The sequence below is a fragment of the Uloborus diversus genome, chromosome 2, assembly GCF_026930045.1.
Source record: "Uloborus diversus isolate 005 chromosome 2, Udiv.v.3.1, whole genome shotgun sequence".
Lineage (NCBI taxonomy): Eukaryota > Metazoa > Arthropoda > Arachnida > Araneae > Uloboridae > Uloborus > Uloborus diversus.
The window spans coordinates 184717000-184734294 of record NC_072732.1 but is presented as its reverse complement, the minus strand read 5'-3'; the positions used below and the strand labels follow the sequence as shown (position 1 = coordinate 184734294).

General features: G+C 33.7%; 1 protein-coding gene across 1 annotated transcript in view; it reads right to left on the bottom strand.

The window, feature by feature from the left end:
- The window catches only part of LOC129216203 (dual specificity testis-specific protein kinase 2-like), a 115749-nt gene that overhangs the window by 67394 nt on the left and 31060 nt on the right, over positions 1-17295 (bottom strand). The window lies entirely within an intron of this gene.

The window sequence follows — 17295 nt, the reverse complement described above, 5'->3', positions numbered from 1 at the left end:
AAAGAAGTTCTTGCCTAAACATAGGTATATCAATGAAATGTGGATGGCCTGTGTTTGCAAAGATAATCAATACTTTAAAAGGATCGTTAATAACAGTTAAAGATCGGTTAAGGACAAAGGCATATATGTAGGGAGTGCAGGGGCCCCGGGATCCTCCCCAAATTAGAAAAAGTTATAGGTAATAAGTAATTATTATAGGGGATTTTCGAAACTAGGTACACCAAGCACTGTTAACCCCTGCTAATTACATTACTCGAGCAATGCCGGGTACGGGAATGCTAGTGTGTGTATATATATATATATATATATATATATATATATATATATATATATATATATATATATATATACGTATATATATATATATATATATATATATATATATATATATATATATATACAGGGGCGCCGACTTGCAAAAATTATTGGGGGGGCTAGACGTCAATGGTGATCCAGGGGTTATGTTATCCCACAACGTCCCCCCCCCCACACTTTTCCAAAAAAAAATAAGTAAAAGTTCAGATTTTTGAACCTTGAAAATGCCAATTTACATATTTTCTGGTGTATATGATTTATACAAACAAACAATATGTGGCATGGCGTTTTCAAAGTCAGTCTAAGAATTTGCATACAAATTTTCTGGTTCAATTAGATCATGTCACTTATCTTCAGTGTGGGACATTTTTACAGAGTTCTATTTTGGGGGAAGTCGTGCAATTCCGTGGCTAGGCATTGATATAAGGTAGGGCACTTGACTTGCATGGAAGGGCACTCCCAGTGCACCTAAGTACAAAAAATATTGGGAGGATGGGGGGCATACAGCGGGTTTAACCCCAGAAAATTTTCTAATTGGAGATGGAAAAAGTAAGTTTTATAGCTTTTTAAGTATTTTAGAGTAATATATTTTCAACATTAGAACCCTGAAAACTCTACTCTCGCTAACTCGACACATGTTTTGGCTTTGAAAAACGAAAAAAAGAAGAAAAAAAAAAACTTGTACGGTATTTTCGTTAGAGGTTAATTTAATTTATAGTATAATAATTTTGTTTTTAGACTATTACAGAACAGTGAATACATATCTATAAAAATATTGAAATTATACTTAAACAAATCTTAAACTATCATTAGAAAAGTTTATTGCTTAGTTATTTATTGCTGTTGCACTTTGATTAATAAGTGAAATAGCTAATTTAAACTTGCTTTGAATAAGGCTCAGAATTCATTAAATAAAAATAATATCCCACTGTTAATTTGTTTAGTATAGTTAATAAAGTTAATATAGAATGTAAATAGCGGGTTTTTATAGGGTCTTAAACCCTAAAAATATTTAAGTATTGGAAAATAACTAATGCAGTACTATAATAATACGGTAATAAAATAGTACTAATATTTCGAAATTTTAAATCTAACGTTCTGTATGTAGTTAATTCTCTAGTTTAAAGAGATTTTTAAAATTGCTTTAAATACCAATATTAGGGCTGTCTTTAGGAAGGTGCAAATGTCGACCGCCTGACTAGATTACTGAATTTGAAGTCATTGACGACTGGTCCAATATCCAGTTCATCCAAAATATCTCGGTGGTTATGAAGAACAGCCAAGTTGTTCAATAGCTTCTGCCCCATTGTTGATCGGACAGACTATCCGCAGGTTCGCAACACTGGGACAAATTCTAAGCGCTCGCAGCACCGTAACACTATCATTATTCACACCACTCATTTTCAGTTAACCTGCTTTTTAGCGTAATAATTATTTGTTTTAACTCATTACTGACTGTATTTTACAAGGTAACTATCTTCAAACAAGGAAAATAAAAAATACTGAGACAAATTTGTGAGTTTAGAAAGCATTAAATAACTAATAACTTTCTTAAATTATTGGGGGGGCTCTGCCCCCTCAAATTTTTTTTTGAGGGGGCTTGGGCCCCCTCAAGCTCCATGGAGTCGGCGCCACTGTATATATATATATATATATATATATATATATATATATATATATATATATACATACATATATATATATACTAGAGGACCCGACAGACGTTGTTCTGTTCAAACTTCGCAAATTGAAAGGTTAAAAAATTTCAATAAACTATCTGGTGTTTGAACCGTTCTGTTGAAAAAAAAAAGTAAAAAAATGTTTTAAGCTGCTATGATTTGAGAATTCGTATATTTATTACAACTTGATTAATCTAATGCCCACTGAGCAGTTGTTCTATTAAGTATTTTTTCTCTCGTACTTGATGGTTTGTTCTTTCAGCGATACTCAAAAGATGAAAAACGTCTTCAGATATTAAGTGAAAAAAATCTAACTACAAATCTAGAACAAACGGGAAATCTCGCTGCAACATCCCCATATGAAAGAGAATAAAACAATCGAAAGTATATCGTTTAGAAAAATGATAAAGGTAAAAACAGTTCACTGAATAAGCGAAAATCCCTCATCCCTCCTCCCCCCCCCCTCTCGATGCAAAATAGACATTCTTCAACTAAAATGAGTAAAAACTTTTTAAAAACGAAAAACAATTCTTTGCAATTTGAAATACTTCGCCAAATAAGCAAAAAATACAAAAAAAAAAAAAATTGCATTAACAATATCTTTAAAATGTAAACAAATGATCGCGCAACTCTATTGTTTATAGCCTAAGTCGCCAAGTCACCACGTTACTGTAATCCAGCCGATCAGTGAGAGAAGCCAACTCTGACCGATTAGTGGTCCGATCTTTTGAACCAAAAACTTTTTAAGTTTCATATATTGCCTAATTTGTTCTTTCCGTCAAAGATAAAGATTTTCCACTGCACTGATCTTTTGTGTACAGAACTACCCTGCTGTAATTTTTTTTTGGAAGAAAATAAAATTTGTTTCGTCTTTCAATTCCATCACCTTTTCCTTTAATAATGTACTGATTACTTAGATAATCCTAAAAGTATTCTTGACATTGGTGCCAAAACTCAGATGGATTTCAGCCGAGAAACAAATGTTGCTAGGTACGGTACTTTCTGATCATTTGGTTCGGAAAACCTAAAGCACCGATCCGGTCACATGGTGCAACTACGACGACAGAACACACGTTTTGCGTGAATCTTACAGTACTTTACTTAAAAATATATCACGGGACCTAAAATCGTTCCTTTCAAGAGAAATGAAGGCTTCACTCTCTCTTTCTACGTTTTATCTATTTTCAATCGACATATTACAGTAGGAAATTTCATTATAAAAAGCAGAGCTGGCTTTCTTATTGTCCTTTGGCAACGGGTTAAATATTTATTTCATTTCTCGCTCAACAATAAGTTAAAATAAAATATTAATCATTTGGGAGATTTTACCATCCAATGTTTAAATTAATTAGTTAATTAATTAATAAAAACGCTTCCGATTCGATCCATCGCGCTTCGAAACCATGCTTGCCACAACTTAATTACTTACAGAAAATTTTATCAAAATCGGTCCAGCGTTTGAAAGCCTTATGGTGACAAACGTACGCACAGAAGATTTTTACATATTAAGATTTATCAATGGAGGATTTTTGCTCTCAACTAAAGTTTTTGAGACATTAAACGAAAACTGAAAAAACGCGCCTTAATTTCAAGATGGCCGCGCGAGCTCCCCCTACCATCGGGGACTTTTAGTACATGTTCATTACGAGTCTTTCTTGCACGTGTGTGCCAATTTTCAATACTACATGTTTTTTGTTTCATTTTCATCTTTATTTAGGGGCTTCGTTTGCTGGACTATGTAGGGGGAAGAAAGGATGAAAAGAACACCTTCACATATTATTTTTGTTTTCTTCATTTCTTTTCTCCTTCCTCCTTATCTGCGTTCCAGTTTCAAGAAATCAAATCCTTCTAATGACTCCGTACTTCTTCACACACTCACAAAAAAGAAAGAATAATAACAAATCAATCATTGAGGAATCTTTAAAAATAGAAAAAAGGTCAGTTTTTCAAAAGTTAACGGACTTTGAAATTATATCTCGACATCTATTTTAACTACAATAAAAATCTAAAATGCTTTTAAAGAAAAATTTATGTTCTATTTTGCACGAAAATACTTTCGTGCAAAATAATTTTTCAAGATAAAAGGCGAAAACTGAAAAGATGCACCAAAAAACCCAAGATAGCGGCACGAGGTTTTTTACCCTTAGATTGGCATTCGTTTAAAAGACCATTACGACAATCCGCTTCTCCGATTTGTGTTCGTCATATTTTAAGAATGACCACAGGCTCCTCATTAGGTCATTCAGGGGAGGGGGGTCAATTGACTCCGCTCCTCCAGGATTTTCAAAACAATATGTAACTATAACCTGCCTCTTCGGTTGTCATATGGTCTTCTACCATTGTGGCAACCTGCTTCTTCGATTTGTGTGGTCATGTTTCAATAATGACTACAGGCCCGTCATTAGGGCATTCTGGGGGAAAGGGTTAAACTTACTCCCCCCTCTACCCACGAATTTTCAAAACATTATGTAACTATGCATTTTTCCTCGCATTTTGACGCTTTTTTCTTCATAATACATTGAAATCCTATCCCCATTGCACCCTCCCCCCCCCCCCCCCCGCAGAAAACTTTGAAAGGGTGGGCCTGAAGGACCACTTCCAAAGCCAGAAGCTGGATTCGTAATCCGCTCGAATGAATGCGTACTTTTAGTTTTACATTCTCATTTCGGAAAAAGTAAATAAATAAAATTTTAATTGATGTAAAATTTGCAAATTCCGTGCAATCGCGCCACGTGCCTTGGCCTTATGGTTTTCTGTTTTCACTTTTCACGCCCGCGAGAAAACGCCTTTTTTTTATACGTCGACGCGAAAATGAGGCCACAGAAGTAAAAAGAAAAGATTAAGTTCGTGATCTCTATCTAGCAAGGTGGAAGAAAAAGAAACGGAAAGGAAAGTCACTTTCGATTTCTGCTGTACAGAGCGCGGATCAACTTCATTGATGGAAAGTGCTGTGTAAGTGTGTAATAATGTGTCAGCCATTTTTTGTGGAATGTTGCTCGCATACAAATATAGCTTGAAGTATCAACCTAGCTTATATGCATATCAGGGGTGCCCCTCTAAAGGGCAAGGGCGCACCCCCTCAATATCGCGGAGTCCCCCCTTCAAATGAGAAAAATACCCCTCTAAACACCCCCCTCCTTTAAAATTTCAATGGCGCAGTTTGCGCCATGAACCCCCTCGGTGAGCACCCCTATGCATATGCAGGTACGCCTCAAACTAAAACTTTTGGGAGGGAGACAAATCTAAATTTGCCAATCAAATTCCAATATTTCTGAATTATAAAATACGAGTGTGACACGTATCATCATTCACGCATAACAATACATTTAATAAGAAGTACGAAGCACATCTATCTATATATATAAAAAGGGAGTTTGGTAAATTTGTTCCCTAAGATCTCAGAAACTACCCGGCAGATTTGGCTGAAACTTTCACCGTTTGTTCAGTTTGGTACTGGGAAGGTTTATAGACCAGTTCGAAAAAAATCCAATTGATAGTTCCCTTTTTATTCCAATTTTAGTCCCAATTTTCGCATAAATGCCCCAATATGGGGGTGGGAAAAACGTGCACATATTAACATTATATGTCCATCGAAAGCGCCAATTTTTCTGCTGAAGATAGCATCTGGTCGAAGTTTCTAAGTAGAATAAAAAACGAGTTATGAGCTTTTTTGTTCCCTTATCGAAGGCTTTCATCAACCTAAGTCATTATTTAGTGTGTCATCTCAACTCCCAAGAATTGTTGTATTGTTGAATATTTTTGCGTTTCGTCTGACTTTTTGAGGCTTTTCTCAAGTCAAATCTTAAAGTAACGTTTTCCCACAAGATTGGCTAAAAATAAATGGATTTGGCTGATCATTTTATTTTTAAACGGAACTTATGTAATTAATGGTTTATTATTATTATTTATGCTGATTGGACACTTGCTCGCCAGAATTTTTTCAGAAAGATTTCAGTAGCTGATGCATTTGGCAGTTTTTCCACGGTCGCTGTTTTTGAGGCCAAAGACTACGTAATAATGTTTCTCAGCTTTCACCATATAAACAAAATATCGCCAATCAAAGATACTTAAAAAAAAAAAAAAAATACTGTGTAAAATAATTCAACAACTAAACTAGGCAAATCCATAAACCGCACAAAAACTTCCATTAATTTTTCTTTTTGCACGATTTCAAACAATCGCCAAATTTTACTACTTATTTGGAAACATTTCGGATGAAACCGTTTAGCGCCATTTTTTTTTTTTTTTTTTGATCAAAAGTATCTCAGCATCTGGCAACAATATTTCTATAATAAAAATTAGTAAGGAGGGGGAGTATTATCGAAAGTGTCCCAAAATGATTCTCGCAAATTTGGTAATATTTTAAACCGCACCAAGTGTTCACAAAAATTGAAATTTCCCAAAATAACTAAAGCAAGTGTAAGGGGAACACGGGCGGCTACATTTTTTAAAACAGTTCGTACTTCAATAGCCATACAGAGAAGGTTTTAGATTTAAAAAAAAAAAAGTACTAACAGATAAATCTTTTTAAACATGTAAAGTTTAATTTCATATTTTGGAAATTCTTCAAATTTGTATATGCTTAAATGTCGTGCTTTCGTTTCTAATTGAATACTATTTTGTTCTTTATACTTATCGCTATTTTAGTTTAATGAGTAAGGAAGAAGCTCGATTTTTAATCACGTCAAAAAGGTTTGTTTTAAATTCTTTTGCTTAAAACAGAAAACAAGGGCAAGTAACGATTGTTTCTCATAATTATTACTGACCCAGGCAACGCCGGATATTTTTGCTAGTTGGATATAAAACATTAAAAAAAAAGAAAAACTAATCTCAAGGTAGCATTATTGTCTCCAAATTTGCTAAATCAGGAAATTTTGGGACGTTACAGTGCCAACCTCTCTGTACCTCTCCTTCCTATTTGGAAGGAGAGGTACAGAGGTCCCCCCAATGGGATGGAGAGGTATTGGACGTTACAGTACCTCTCCTTCCCATTGGGGCGTCCCTGTTCACATGATGAGATTGGGGGGGGGGGGGGCGGTATCGATACAGTGGTTCTCAAGGAAATTTTTGGGGTGATTTCCTTCATTTTTTACCAAAAAATGTTTTATAGTCCAGTAAATTTAGGCAAAAATAGGGTCGATGCACCACAAATTTATAATTAGCTGAATTTTTCAGGATATGTTCCTGAACATGCGTAGAAACAGGGTTGTTTGGTTTAAACCAATTGGTTTAAAAAAAAAAAAACCATGCGGTTTTTTTAAAAAATGTTTTTTTTTTTTTTTTCTTAAGCCAAAAAAAAATCCATTTTACAGGTTTACATTGATTTCCCCACACATATTGAATAAGAAACAAATTAGGATTGGAAAAAGCTTCAAAGCTAGTCTTATTGTTCAAGGCTTTCAACTAAATGAATTTTTCTAAAGACTGTTTGAGAAAACAACGGTTCTTTTGGTTTAAAGCAAAATATTTTTAATCTGTTACAAACAAAAACTGTAAAATTACATTTATAAATAAATATACAGGGTGTCCGAAAAGTCCTTGACACATTTAACCTAAAATACCATTGTTATGTGTAGAGGACTTTTCGGACACCCTTTGTATGTAATGTATTCAACTCATTTCAGAAATATGTGTATAAATCTTTTTACAATTACATAAAATCAACTTTACACCACAATAACATATGCATAAATACATAGCAACTTTTACGTTATAAATTAATATTATTTTTATGTTATTTAGTACTTTGAACAAAAAGCAAGTTTTGAAGCTTTTCCAGAGCCTAATCAATTTTTGAGTTATAAATGACATCTAAATGACGAAAATATATGCACTGCACTTTTCTAAAGCTAGTTTTAGTAATGTTGAAGACTTTTAAAGACGGTTGCATTGCATTTTTCAAATTCTTTTTTCTGGCTTTTCCACCACTCAGTCACTGTTGCAGAAGATATAACGTTTTTGGCAAAAAAAATTTCTTGAAATAGAATTTGCTACACATTTATTTGTTCTAAAGAGTTTGCATTTAATATTTTTTAAACTTCAATGCTGGATGCAGCATGTATGCCAGTAAATAATTTGTAATTTAAGCCATGTTACACCAATTTTTGTATTTTTGATTTGGTTCTTTGTTTTAGCGAAAGTCGATATCTTTTCCAAGTCTTTCCAAAATAAGAACGGAGTCGAATATAGAGCAGCACTTTTTTTTTAAACTTTGTCAGTACAACAGCAATCGATTTTTTGACTGTTCAATCATGTACTGTTGTACATTTTGCTTTACTTCAATATTTGCGTCATTGCGTATATAAAAATCAGCGTTATGTAAGATCAGAAAGAAAAAATATGAAAATTGTTCTTTTGAAAAGATTATGCTTAGAAATATAACTTTTACCTTTATTCGATAATTATTCATATTATGTTGGTTTTATAAAGTTTTTTTCTTGAATCTTCATTATATTTTATCTTAACCCGCATCACAATCACTTCTTGAAGTATTTCGTATCTTAAAGGGTCTATATATACATGCATACTAATATGTTAATCAAGTCAAACATTTCAATCAATATTTCCCCGCAGAAAGCTATTTTAATTATTTAATTTAGTTACAAGATTTTGTTCTTATCTCTTCAATTAATCAAGAAATTAGGTATAATGTGACTATTGAATAACTGTTAATTACATGGAACCTTAATTACCTTCCGAAAATTAATTGTTTTTCTCGCAAATAGTATTTAAACCAAAAAAACCTGGTTTAAACCAAAAAAACGTTTTTTTTTTGTTTTTTTTTTTAAACCGTTTTTTTTTTTTTTTTTGAAAAAACCGGTTGTTTTTACCAACCCTGCGTAGAAATAATGAAAAGTCCCCTAAGTTCCCATGTGAGCTTCTATCCAAAATGGAGGATCAAAAAGATGGCCGCCTAATACTTTTTGTTTTCGTTATAGTTTGGTCAAAAATGAAAACTTTTCAGTTCTGAAAAAAACTGTGTACACTGTAAAAAAAATTCGGAAACGTTTCTGAGTATATCGTGCAGCTGCGGTTCATGAAATTTTCAAAAACGTTTCTGAGTATTTCGGAATTCTCTTTCTGTAATGTCCGGAAACGTGTCTGAGTATTTCGGAATCCTCTTTCTGTAATTTTCAGAAACGTTTCTGAGTATTTCGGAATCCTCTTTCCGTAATTTCCAGAAATGTTTCTGAGTATTCTGTGCAGCTGTGGTTCATGAAAGTTTCGAAAACGTTTCCGAGTATTTCGGAATTCTCCAAACAATTTTCAAAAACGTTTCTGAGAATTTCGGAATCCTTTTTCCGTGATTTTTTCTAAAAAATAATTCTTTACTATAGTATTGCATGCCATATCAGTTTCAATTCTTTCATATCTAAGAGCAATGAAACAAGCAATTTTAGAATCATTCGTGGATTTTTTTTTTTTTTTTCTGAATTTCTAATGACAAATAGCATAGTTAACAGCATAACATATGCACAGATATAAATTTTTGAAAATTTATGAAACAATATAGTAGTTTCATTCATAATCACAAAATCGTTGGGGGAGGGAAGGGGAGTACTTTCTCAAAAGTGGGATTGTTTGTTAAACAATATTAAACTTCAGTTTTTCTCTCAATATTTTCAAGACAAAATTATCAACATATTGTATTTTTAATGCAGAACTTAAAAACATATCTTGTATCAAATTTGATAGCTTTTATTTTCGGATAAAATTTGACAGAACTTACCTACACTTTGCGTTCCGAAATTTGTTCACGCCAAGTCAATTTCTTTGACGAACAAAGTGTACCGAAAAGTACCAACAGAGAAATTGATGAATTTAAATATGACACCAAAGTCCCCCTGCTGGAACCATTCGGGTTTATTCTTCTGTTCTTGCCCTTTTCCAGTTTATCACAAATATAGATACTTAATCAAAATAGGTTACTGATTTAGAGTGTGCGCAAAATGCATTATATATTTTATTTATTAAAACATTGAACTGTATTACATGATTATTCCATTTCATATATACGAGAGTCCCCCCCCCCACACCATAAAATGATATAAAGCGCCCCCCACCTTAAAAAAAGCAACCCCTTGAAAATGTCAATGGCACAGTCTGCGTGGTGAACGCCCCTCGTCTTCTCACCATATGTGCATTGCATATTAATAACATAGTATTTAAAAACTGATCACTTTTAAAACGATGACATGAAATAATATTACTTTTTATTTCAGCATGTAAATGCAGCTGTTCCATTTTTGCCACTGACTCATTCCTCCTGAGTGTCCTACATTAAACTAGTATATCCACGAAGGAAATGTTATTTTCGGAACTAATGTCAAGGAATTTTTTTATTGTTAACCACATTTAACAAAATGAATAAGCAGATGAATTAATTTCATAACTATGTTCTTACTAATAGATAACATGGTCATTTTCTAATGGTATAAATATTTTTAAATGAATGAATAAATTATAATAAAAAAAGATAAATTATACCGGCACATTTTTTGTGAAGCATATTACAATACTAGAAAATATTTGCATTACCATATTTCTAATGAATTAAACAATTGATTTTTTTTTCTTTTTGAACCAAAATGTATGTACATCCAAGTATTTCGAAATAACTTTTCTGTGATTGCTTCTCAAATATAAATCTTACTTCTTTTGCGTAATTAATCAGTTTCAGTTAGTTACAACAAATAGTACACCGCGCACATAGGTATGTAGGATAACTTTAAATTAATTCGATAAACCCAATAACAGTTACAATTGGAGCCTCATCAAATGCAAATCAACAAAAATATAAATGTATATAACAACATGTTTTAAAATATTCATTAATACTTACAAGTGAACATGAGCGGAAGAAAATCTAAGTACCTCCATTACAACTGAATAAGTAATCCAAAGGGTTTCGTTTCATTAAGTATAAACACGGGTGTTGAAACTATTCACGCTTGAACACACAATATATATCTAATTATGGTCGCATTGGAAATTGTAAAGAAGCAAATGGTTATGAACTAACTTAATAGCTGCGTACATCGTCTAAAAAATCAAGGGCAGTTCAAAATGCAAAAGCGTATAATTAGTTTCGACACATTTTACTACTCTCTAGACATAAAATAACAAGCAATCCAATGCTAAACAGTTGCTGACTGCAGCAACCATAGATAAGAAAAAAAGAAGTTCTCGTTATTTCCGACTCATTGGCGCCTGTGTTGGAAGGATGAAATAGGTTTCGAAGCGTTGCGTCATCACTTCCGCTTCTAGATATCTTGAAATAACAAAAAGCTTTCTGAATATTGAGGAGTTCGCTATTGGATGAAGGATTCCTACTATTTCGGAAACGTTTCCGATATACCTAGAAACGTTTCCGAAATTTGTTACAGTGTAGGCTCTAGAAGTAATATTGTTTCGATACATAACTTTAAAAACCAATAAAAAATTTCTAATATTTGTTTTGACACCAAAAACTGAAAATTTCTGTGCTTAATGTAAGATGCAGCAGAATACATATGCTACTAAAATAAATATTTTTTTAGATTTTTTGGGGTATTTTTAAAAAAATATTTTCTTCACATTTTTGTCAATAGTTGTTATTTTTCATTTTTAAATAATGCTATGTATGTTTGAATTGGTGCTTATGTTTTATCGACATTTTCCCATAAAAAGCTATAAACCTATATGATTTGCAAATTGTGTTATTTTTCAGAAATGCAAAATTTTCGGTGTGAAAATTCAATGCTGATCTGTTTAGCTCTTTGAAACTACCATAAATCGTAAAGTGGCTCCAAATTTCTTTTTGTAATATTAAGTGAATTAAAAAAAAAAAAAAAAAAAAAAAAAAAAAAAACACTCACAGTAACGATAGAAATTCGTCAAAAATCGTTCAAAACTTTTTTTTTTTAATAAAAAGATCATTGTTATCTCTAAATGGTATTTTTGGTGCATTTTTGGTAGCAAATAGTTACTCAAGAATGTTTTTTTTTTTTTAAATTATGTATCCGTATAATTATGTGACAATGGATAAAAATGTCGGTGAAAGATCACTGCCTTCAACTTAAGGAAGTTCTTTTGGAGAAGTTAAACTTCAGAAGAAAAAAGGGGGTTAGTATTAAGAAATGAGCGTTTTGTTCAGTCTTCCAGTTTTTGACCAGGATGCTGCTGTTTTCAATTCAAACGATAATTTACGTGATATCTCAATTATCCCCTCAACTACCCTCGCTTTTTAAGTTGGGTTTCTCTGAGAAAGGATAAAAACTTAAGCATGGCAGCTATCATTGAATCAGTAGAGGCTTTTGTTAAGCCACCCACCACAAATCTCTTTGTCCATTAAAAATGAAGGATTTCTTATGCACGCAGTGGCATGGGACGAGTCAGATATATAATAAAAAGACATATGCCTCAAATACTTCAGGTGTCTTAAGAAAAACTTCTTTTTAAGTGAAGCAGTGGATTTTAATGGATACGCGTATGCATTACCAACTAACATTGAGAAGAAACGAAGAAAAGTAATGTCGAAAATGTCTGAGACTATTGCTTTTTGAAGAAAGTGTAGTGGGAATGATTATACAGACTAACCTTTTGCGGAATTCTGAGAACAAATCAAGATTGATTCAAATTATGATGGAATACTTCCGATTAGGAGGAATTACTGTTATACAAGTGGATAGGGAAGCCAATGTATTAATTTGCTCAATTGCAATAAAAACATACCAGAACAGCTCCAGACCAGTCGCAGCAATATGTACTGATACAGTGAAAGAGATATGTCTGGAGAACATCACTGTATTTTTTACCCCAAAATCAATTTAATACGTATAAAAATGTTACAATATATTGAAAGTACAAGAAGCCTTGAGTCCCTTGAAGGATCCTCTTCTTTTGCTCCAAGCAGCCACAGAATGTAACTGCGACTCTACGTCAGCGATATTCAGAAAGGGTAAATTTTGAGCTTTCAATTTGCTAAAGGAAAATCTCAAACTGCTTTCTCTGATCTCACAGCTCGGTAGTTTTCAGCTTGATACATCCAGAAAAGATCACCCAGATGGTAGGAGTGTTGCTGAAACATATTTTTGGTGGGAGTAACACTTAATTCTCTAGACATCTAAGGAGGGGGGGGGGGGTGTCTTTCTGTGTCCTGGTTGAACATTTCAGCAATCTGGCAAGCCTACCTAAAAGAGTGGTTTCATGCATTCAATTTCAAAACATTTCCGAAAGAGAGGACCCCCCCCCCCCCCTCCGAACCAATGTTGCATCATATGTTCATATGTTTAAAGCTATTCTTTTTAAACTTTAATTTAAAAAAATTAAAGAAAGAAAAAATTAAAATTTATCAATAACAGCCTAAAAGCATTATTCTATGACTGCAATTTCGAAGCATTTTTGGAGGAGAACATGCGAACCCCCACCCTTTTCCTAAAGTCACTACTAAAGATAGCCTGAAAAATTGTGCGATAGTTTCCAAAGAGGAATCCTTATAATTCCCCCTTTGTCACCAAACGTCTCCAAATATAGCCTAAATGTAGGTTTTTAAAACTTCAAGCGAGAAAAGAGTAAAAATCATCAAAAATCAATTCAATTTCGGGAAAAAAAAAGAACTTCATCTCCATTTTTTCTTTCCAAATAACCAAAAAATACCTAAATTTGCGAATTTTAACTTTAATTTTGAAAATTTCTCGGAGCAGAGCCCTGAACCGTTCCCTAATCATTCCCCCCCCCCCCTCCTCACATCACCAAAGTGACTATATTCAAGATTTAAATTTCGAATAAGTTCCTTGAGAATCCCATCTCTACTACCTTCGTTTTTCCTTTAACGTCACCTAGGATGGCCTAAAACTGTGCTTGTAGGATTTGTAAGTATTAGAGCCTTTATCTTCTTTCCTTCAAGGCAGTACATTGAACGTAATTATTGAACTCCCATCTTACTTTTTAAATTCGTTCCATTCCATTTCATTAATTAAAACCTAGCATAGAAATTTGTAGGGAGATGGGCAAGTACGACAGCTTCAAGTCGTGCCCTCGCATTGAAAAACGAGCTGATGTGTGCATCACATGACTTCCTTTTACACCAATTTAATGCTATTTCCCTATTATTGCAATTTTAATGGGATTCTCTCTCTAACTCTTTAAATATCACTAGCAATGGCCACATTGAAAGCAGATTTAAAAAAAAAAAAAAAAAAAAAAAAAAATCGCCAAATTTTTCGCCAAGTTGGCGACAAAACTTGGCAACCAAAAGACTGGCGATATATCGCCAAGTGACCGCCAAATTATAACACCACTTGAGTTTGCATCGAAATTAACAATGATTTCCCCCCAAAAAGGTGCAACAGACCCCTTTAGAAACACCCGAATGCAACCAAAATAGGAGGTGCACAACTAGACCCCACTACGAGTCTATGTACCAAATTTCAACTTTCTAGGACATACCATTTTTGAGTTATGCGAGATACATACGCACATACGCACATACATACAGACGTCACGAGAAAAGTCGTTGTAATTACCTCGGTGATGGTCAAAATGGATATTTCGCGTGTCTATACATTCTTAGGCACTTTTCCGCATGTGGTCGAATCGAAAAAAAAAACTCAACATTCATTTGGGGGTGAGCAAAATGGAAATTAAGGGCGATTTTTGAGTGAAAATTTTTTCGCGAATACAATACTTCCTTTTTTGTAAAAGGAAGTAAAAATCAGGTACAGCAGAGAGATAAATTTTCTTTTACTCAAAACCAGTACAGTTAAAGACATTTTTTTTTAAATGTTATGTGTGTGTATGGATGGATGTATGGGGGGGGGGGTAACATTTTACTTATGCTGCATGATGATTTTCAGTTTGAAAATTACGAAAACAATGCAGAAGAATTAATTAACAACCAAATATACATACTATTCACCACGTGTTTGTCATGTTTGTGCATTCTTCTTTCAAATGTTTTATACCACGAGTAAAAACCATTGAGAAGGAATACTAATGGAGGGAGCCATAGCAAATGTCTCAGTGAAATAAGCTTGGAACCCAATGTTTCCCAGGTCAGGTGACTTGTTTGGCTGGGAAGTTGTCGCGTTTTGGCACGCAATCGCTCTTTCGGCATTAAATATTTTTCAGACGACTCGACGACACTTATTATATGGGCTACAAATCTGAGCAACTCTGGCTCCAACTCCTTTACCGCATAATAATAAATAAATAAATAAATAACGGATACAAATACAGGCCTATCATGCAAATCCCCACTTCTTTCCGGATTTTAAAATATAATGTAATTGCATTTTTCATGTATTTTGATGTTTATTCCCTAAAATGACGGGCATGTACAAATAGTTTAAAGTGTTCTGTTATTGACTGAAAATTTATGGATTCATATGTATTGTAATCAATGTTTTGAAATGATTTCATACGCAGGCATACTAGTATTCAAATTGAAGCATAAAAATAGCAAATCTTTATTCTTGCGCATCTGCTGTTCACAGGAATTAGGCGAGAAGATACTCGCCAACAAAGCAAATGTACACAAAATGCTTAAGAGCCGTTAAAATAATTACTAGTTAAGTAAAAGGTGTTTTTATGGAACTAAAATGTTATTTGCACTCAAGATATACAATGTTTTATAACTTTTATAGGTAAAATAAGTACAAAAATTTAAAAATTACAGGCAACTGTGGAATATGCACTCGTTGAATGCATATAAATGTTATTTTTTCTTTATTTAGAAGTAAAAAACATTCGTACATGCAAGGGAAAAGTTACTAGACCTCCTGGTGTGGCTTTTTCCTCACAGTTTACAATGCTAGAATACTGCACTATTACTATAAATCAAATTTTTCCTATCTACAATTAAAGGTTGTTATCGTGCATGGCTTCAGCTAATGAAAAATTCTTCAGCGGTTACGGTCAACTCGAAATTGCTCCCCAGGTCACATGGTACTATTGCCGTATCGGGATAGTAGAGTTACACTCTCTCCATCTATTCCTTCTCAATGGTAAAAACAGGTAATATGAAAAGATATTAATTGAAATTCTTTTCCCAACTTCCAAAAAAAAAGTTTATTTATATTATAGATACACAGCGCAGAAATTCATGAATTCATGATCAAATATTAGTTTCGATTATTTTGAACATTTTTTACAGATAATTATGAATTTCCATCATGACATATACTATTGCGATAAAAAAAGCTTTTATTTCAACCAAATTGTGTGACGTCAAACTTGTTACTCTATTTCTCTCTTCGTCACAAACGAACAATTTTCCGAGCTCCCTGAACCCCCCCTCCCCCAAAATCGGGAAAAATACCCATCATCTCCCCCCCCTTTCCCCCAAAAATTTCAATGTCGCAGTTTGTGGCATGATCGCCCTTAGGTGGGCACTCCCGCACAAGGGTGGCATTATTTGCACGAGACCCTTTGATAGTGAAAGAAATCCACAACTTACACGTACAGGCATAAAAGTTTTGATATTAATTTGAGCTATTTCCACTGGATGGAGAAAACGCGTAGAGATATTTCAGTTTAAAAGTAGAAAAGCACTGTGTGTGTTTGCTTGTTTTGGCAAATTTTCTTCAAAAAGGCATTCACAAAACGAAACTGGAGTTCTTAATCACATTTGTTCAGTCACTTTTAGGCTTCCTGAAAATTCTGAGGGAAGCTGAAGATTCCCAAATCTTTTCGGCAATCACCCAGGATCTGCTCGAGATAACTTTGCCAGGTAACGACCATGAGATCGGTCGTTGATTGGAGGGTGATGTAACTCCAAGGTACGATAATTATGGTTGCTCTTATTTTTCGTTCGATTTATGGTTTGCTTTGGCCAGGAGCGAAAACAAGAATGTATTACGAGAGATGCCCAAGCCAAATATGAGAAATTTCTATATTTAAGTATGAAAATAGCACCAGAACCCTTTTTCAAAATGAGTAGTTAAAAACTTATTTTGGGAGGGGCCTTGCAATAAAGGGGACCTGATACAGGTAGCACAACTGCCCACTGAAGTAAGATATTAAAAGGAACACAAAAAACATTTTGAAGTATTCTCTTTTATTGATGAAAATCAGAGTTAGAAATTTAGTACTAGAAACCATCTTTTTTTTTGTTAAATTATTTAATTATTTCTTTCTATGAAAGATTTAGCACTTTTGTGAGTACACTACCGAACGAACTTTTGTTGTATGTTAAACATAAAACAAGAAGCATTCAGGAACGCAGAAAGAATAATAGGATACCCACTCAGCAGAACTGGTCGGCGAGACGTCCCATACTGGTCGCATGTTTGACGTCTGGAGGGCGCTTCAATATGATGTC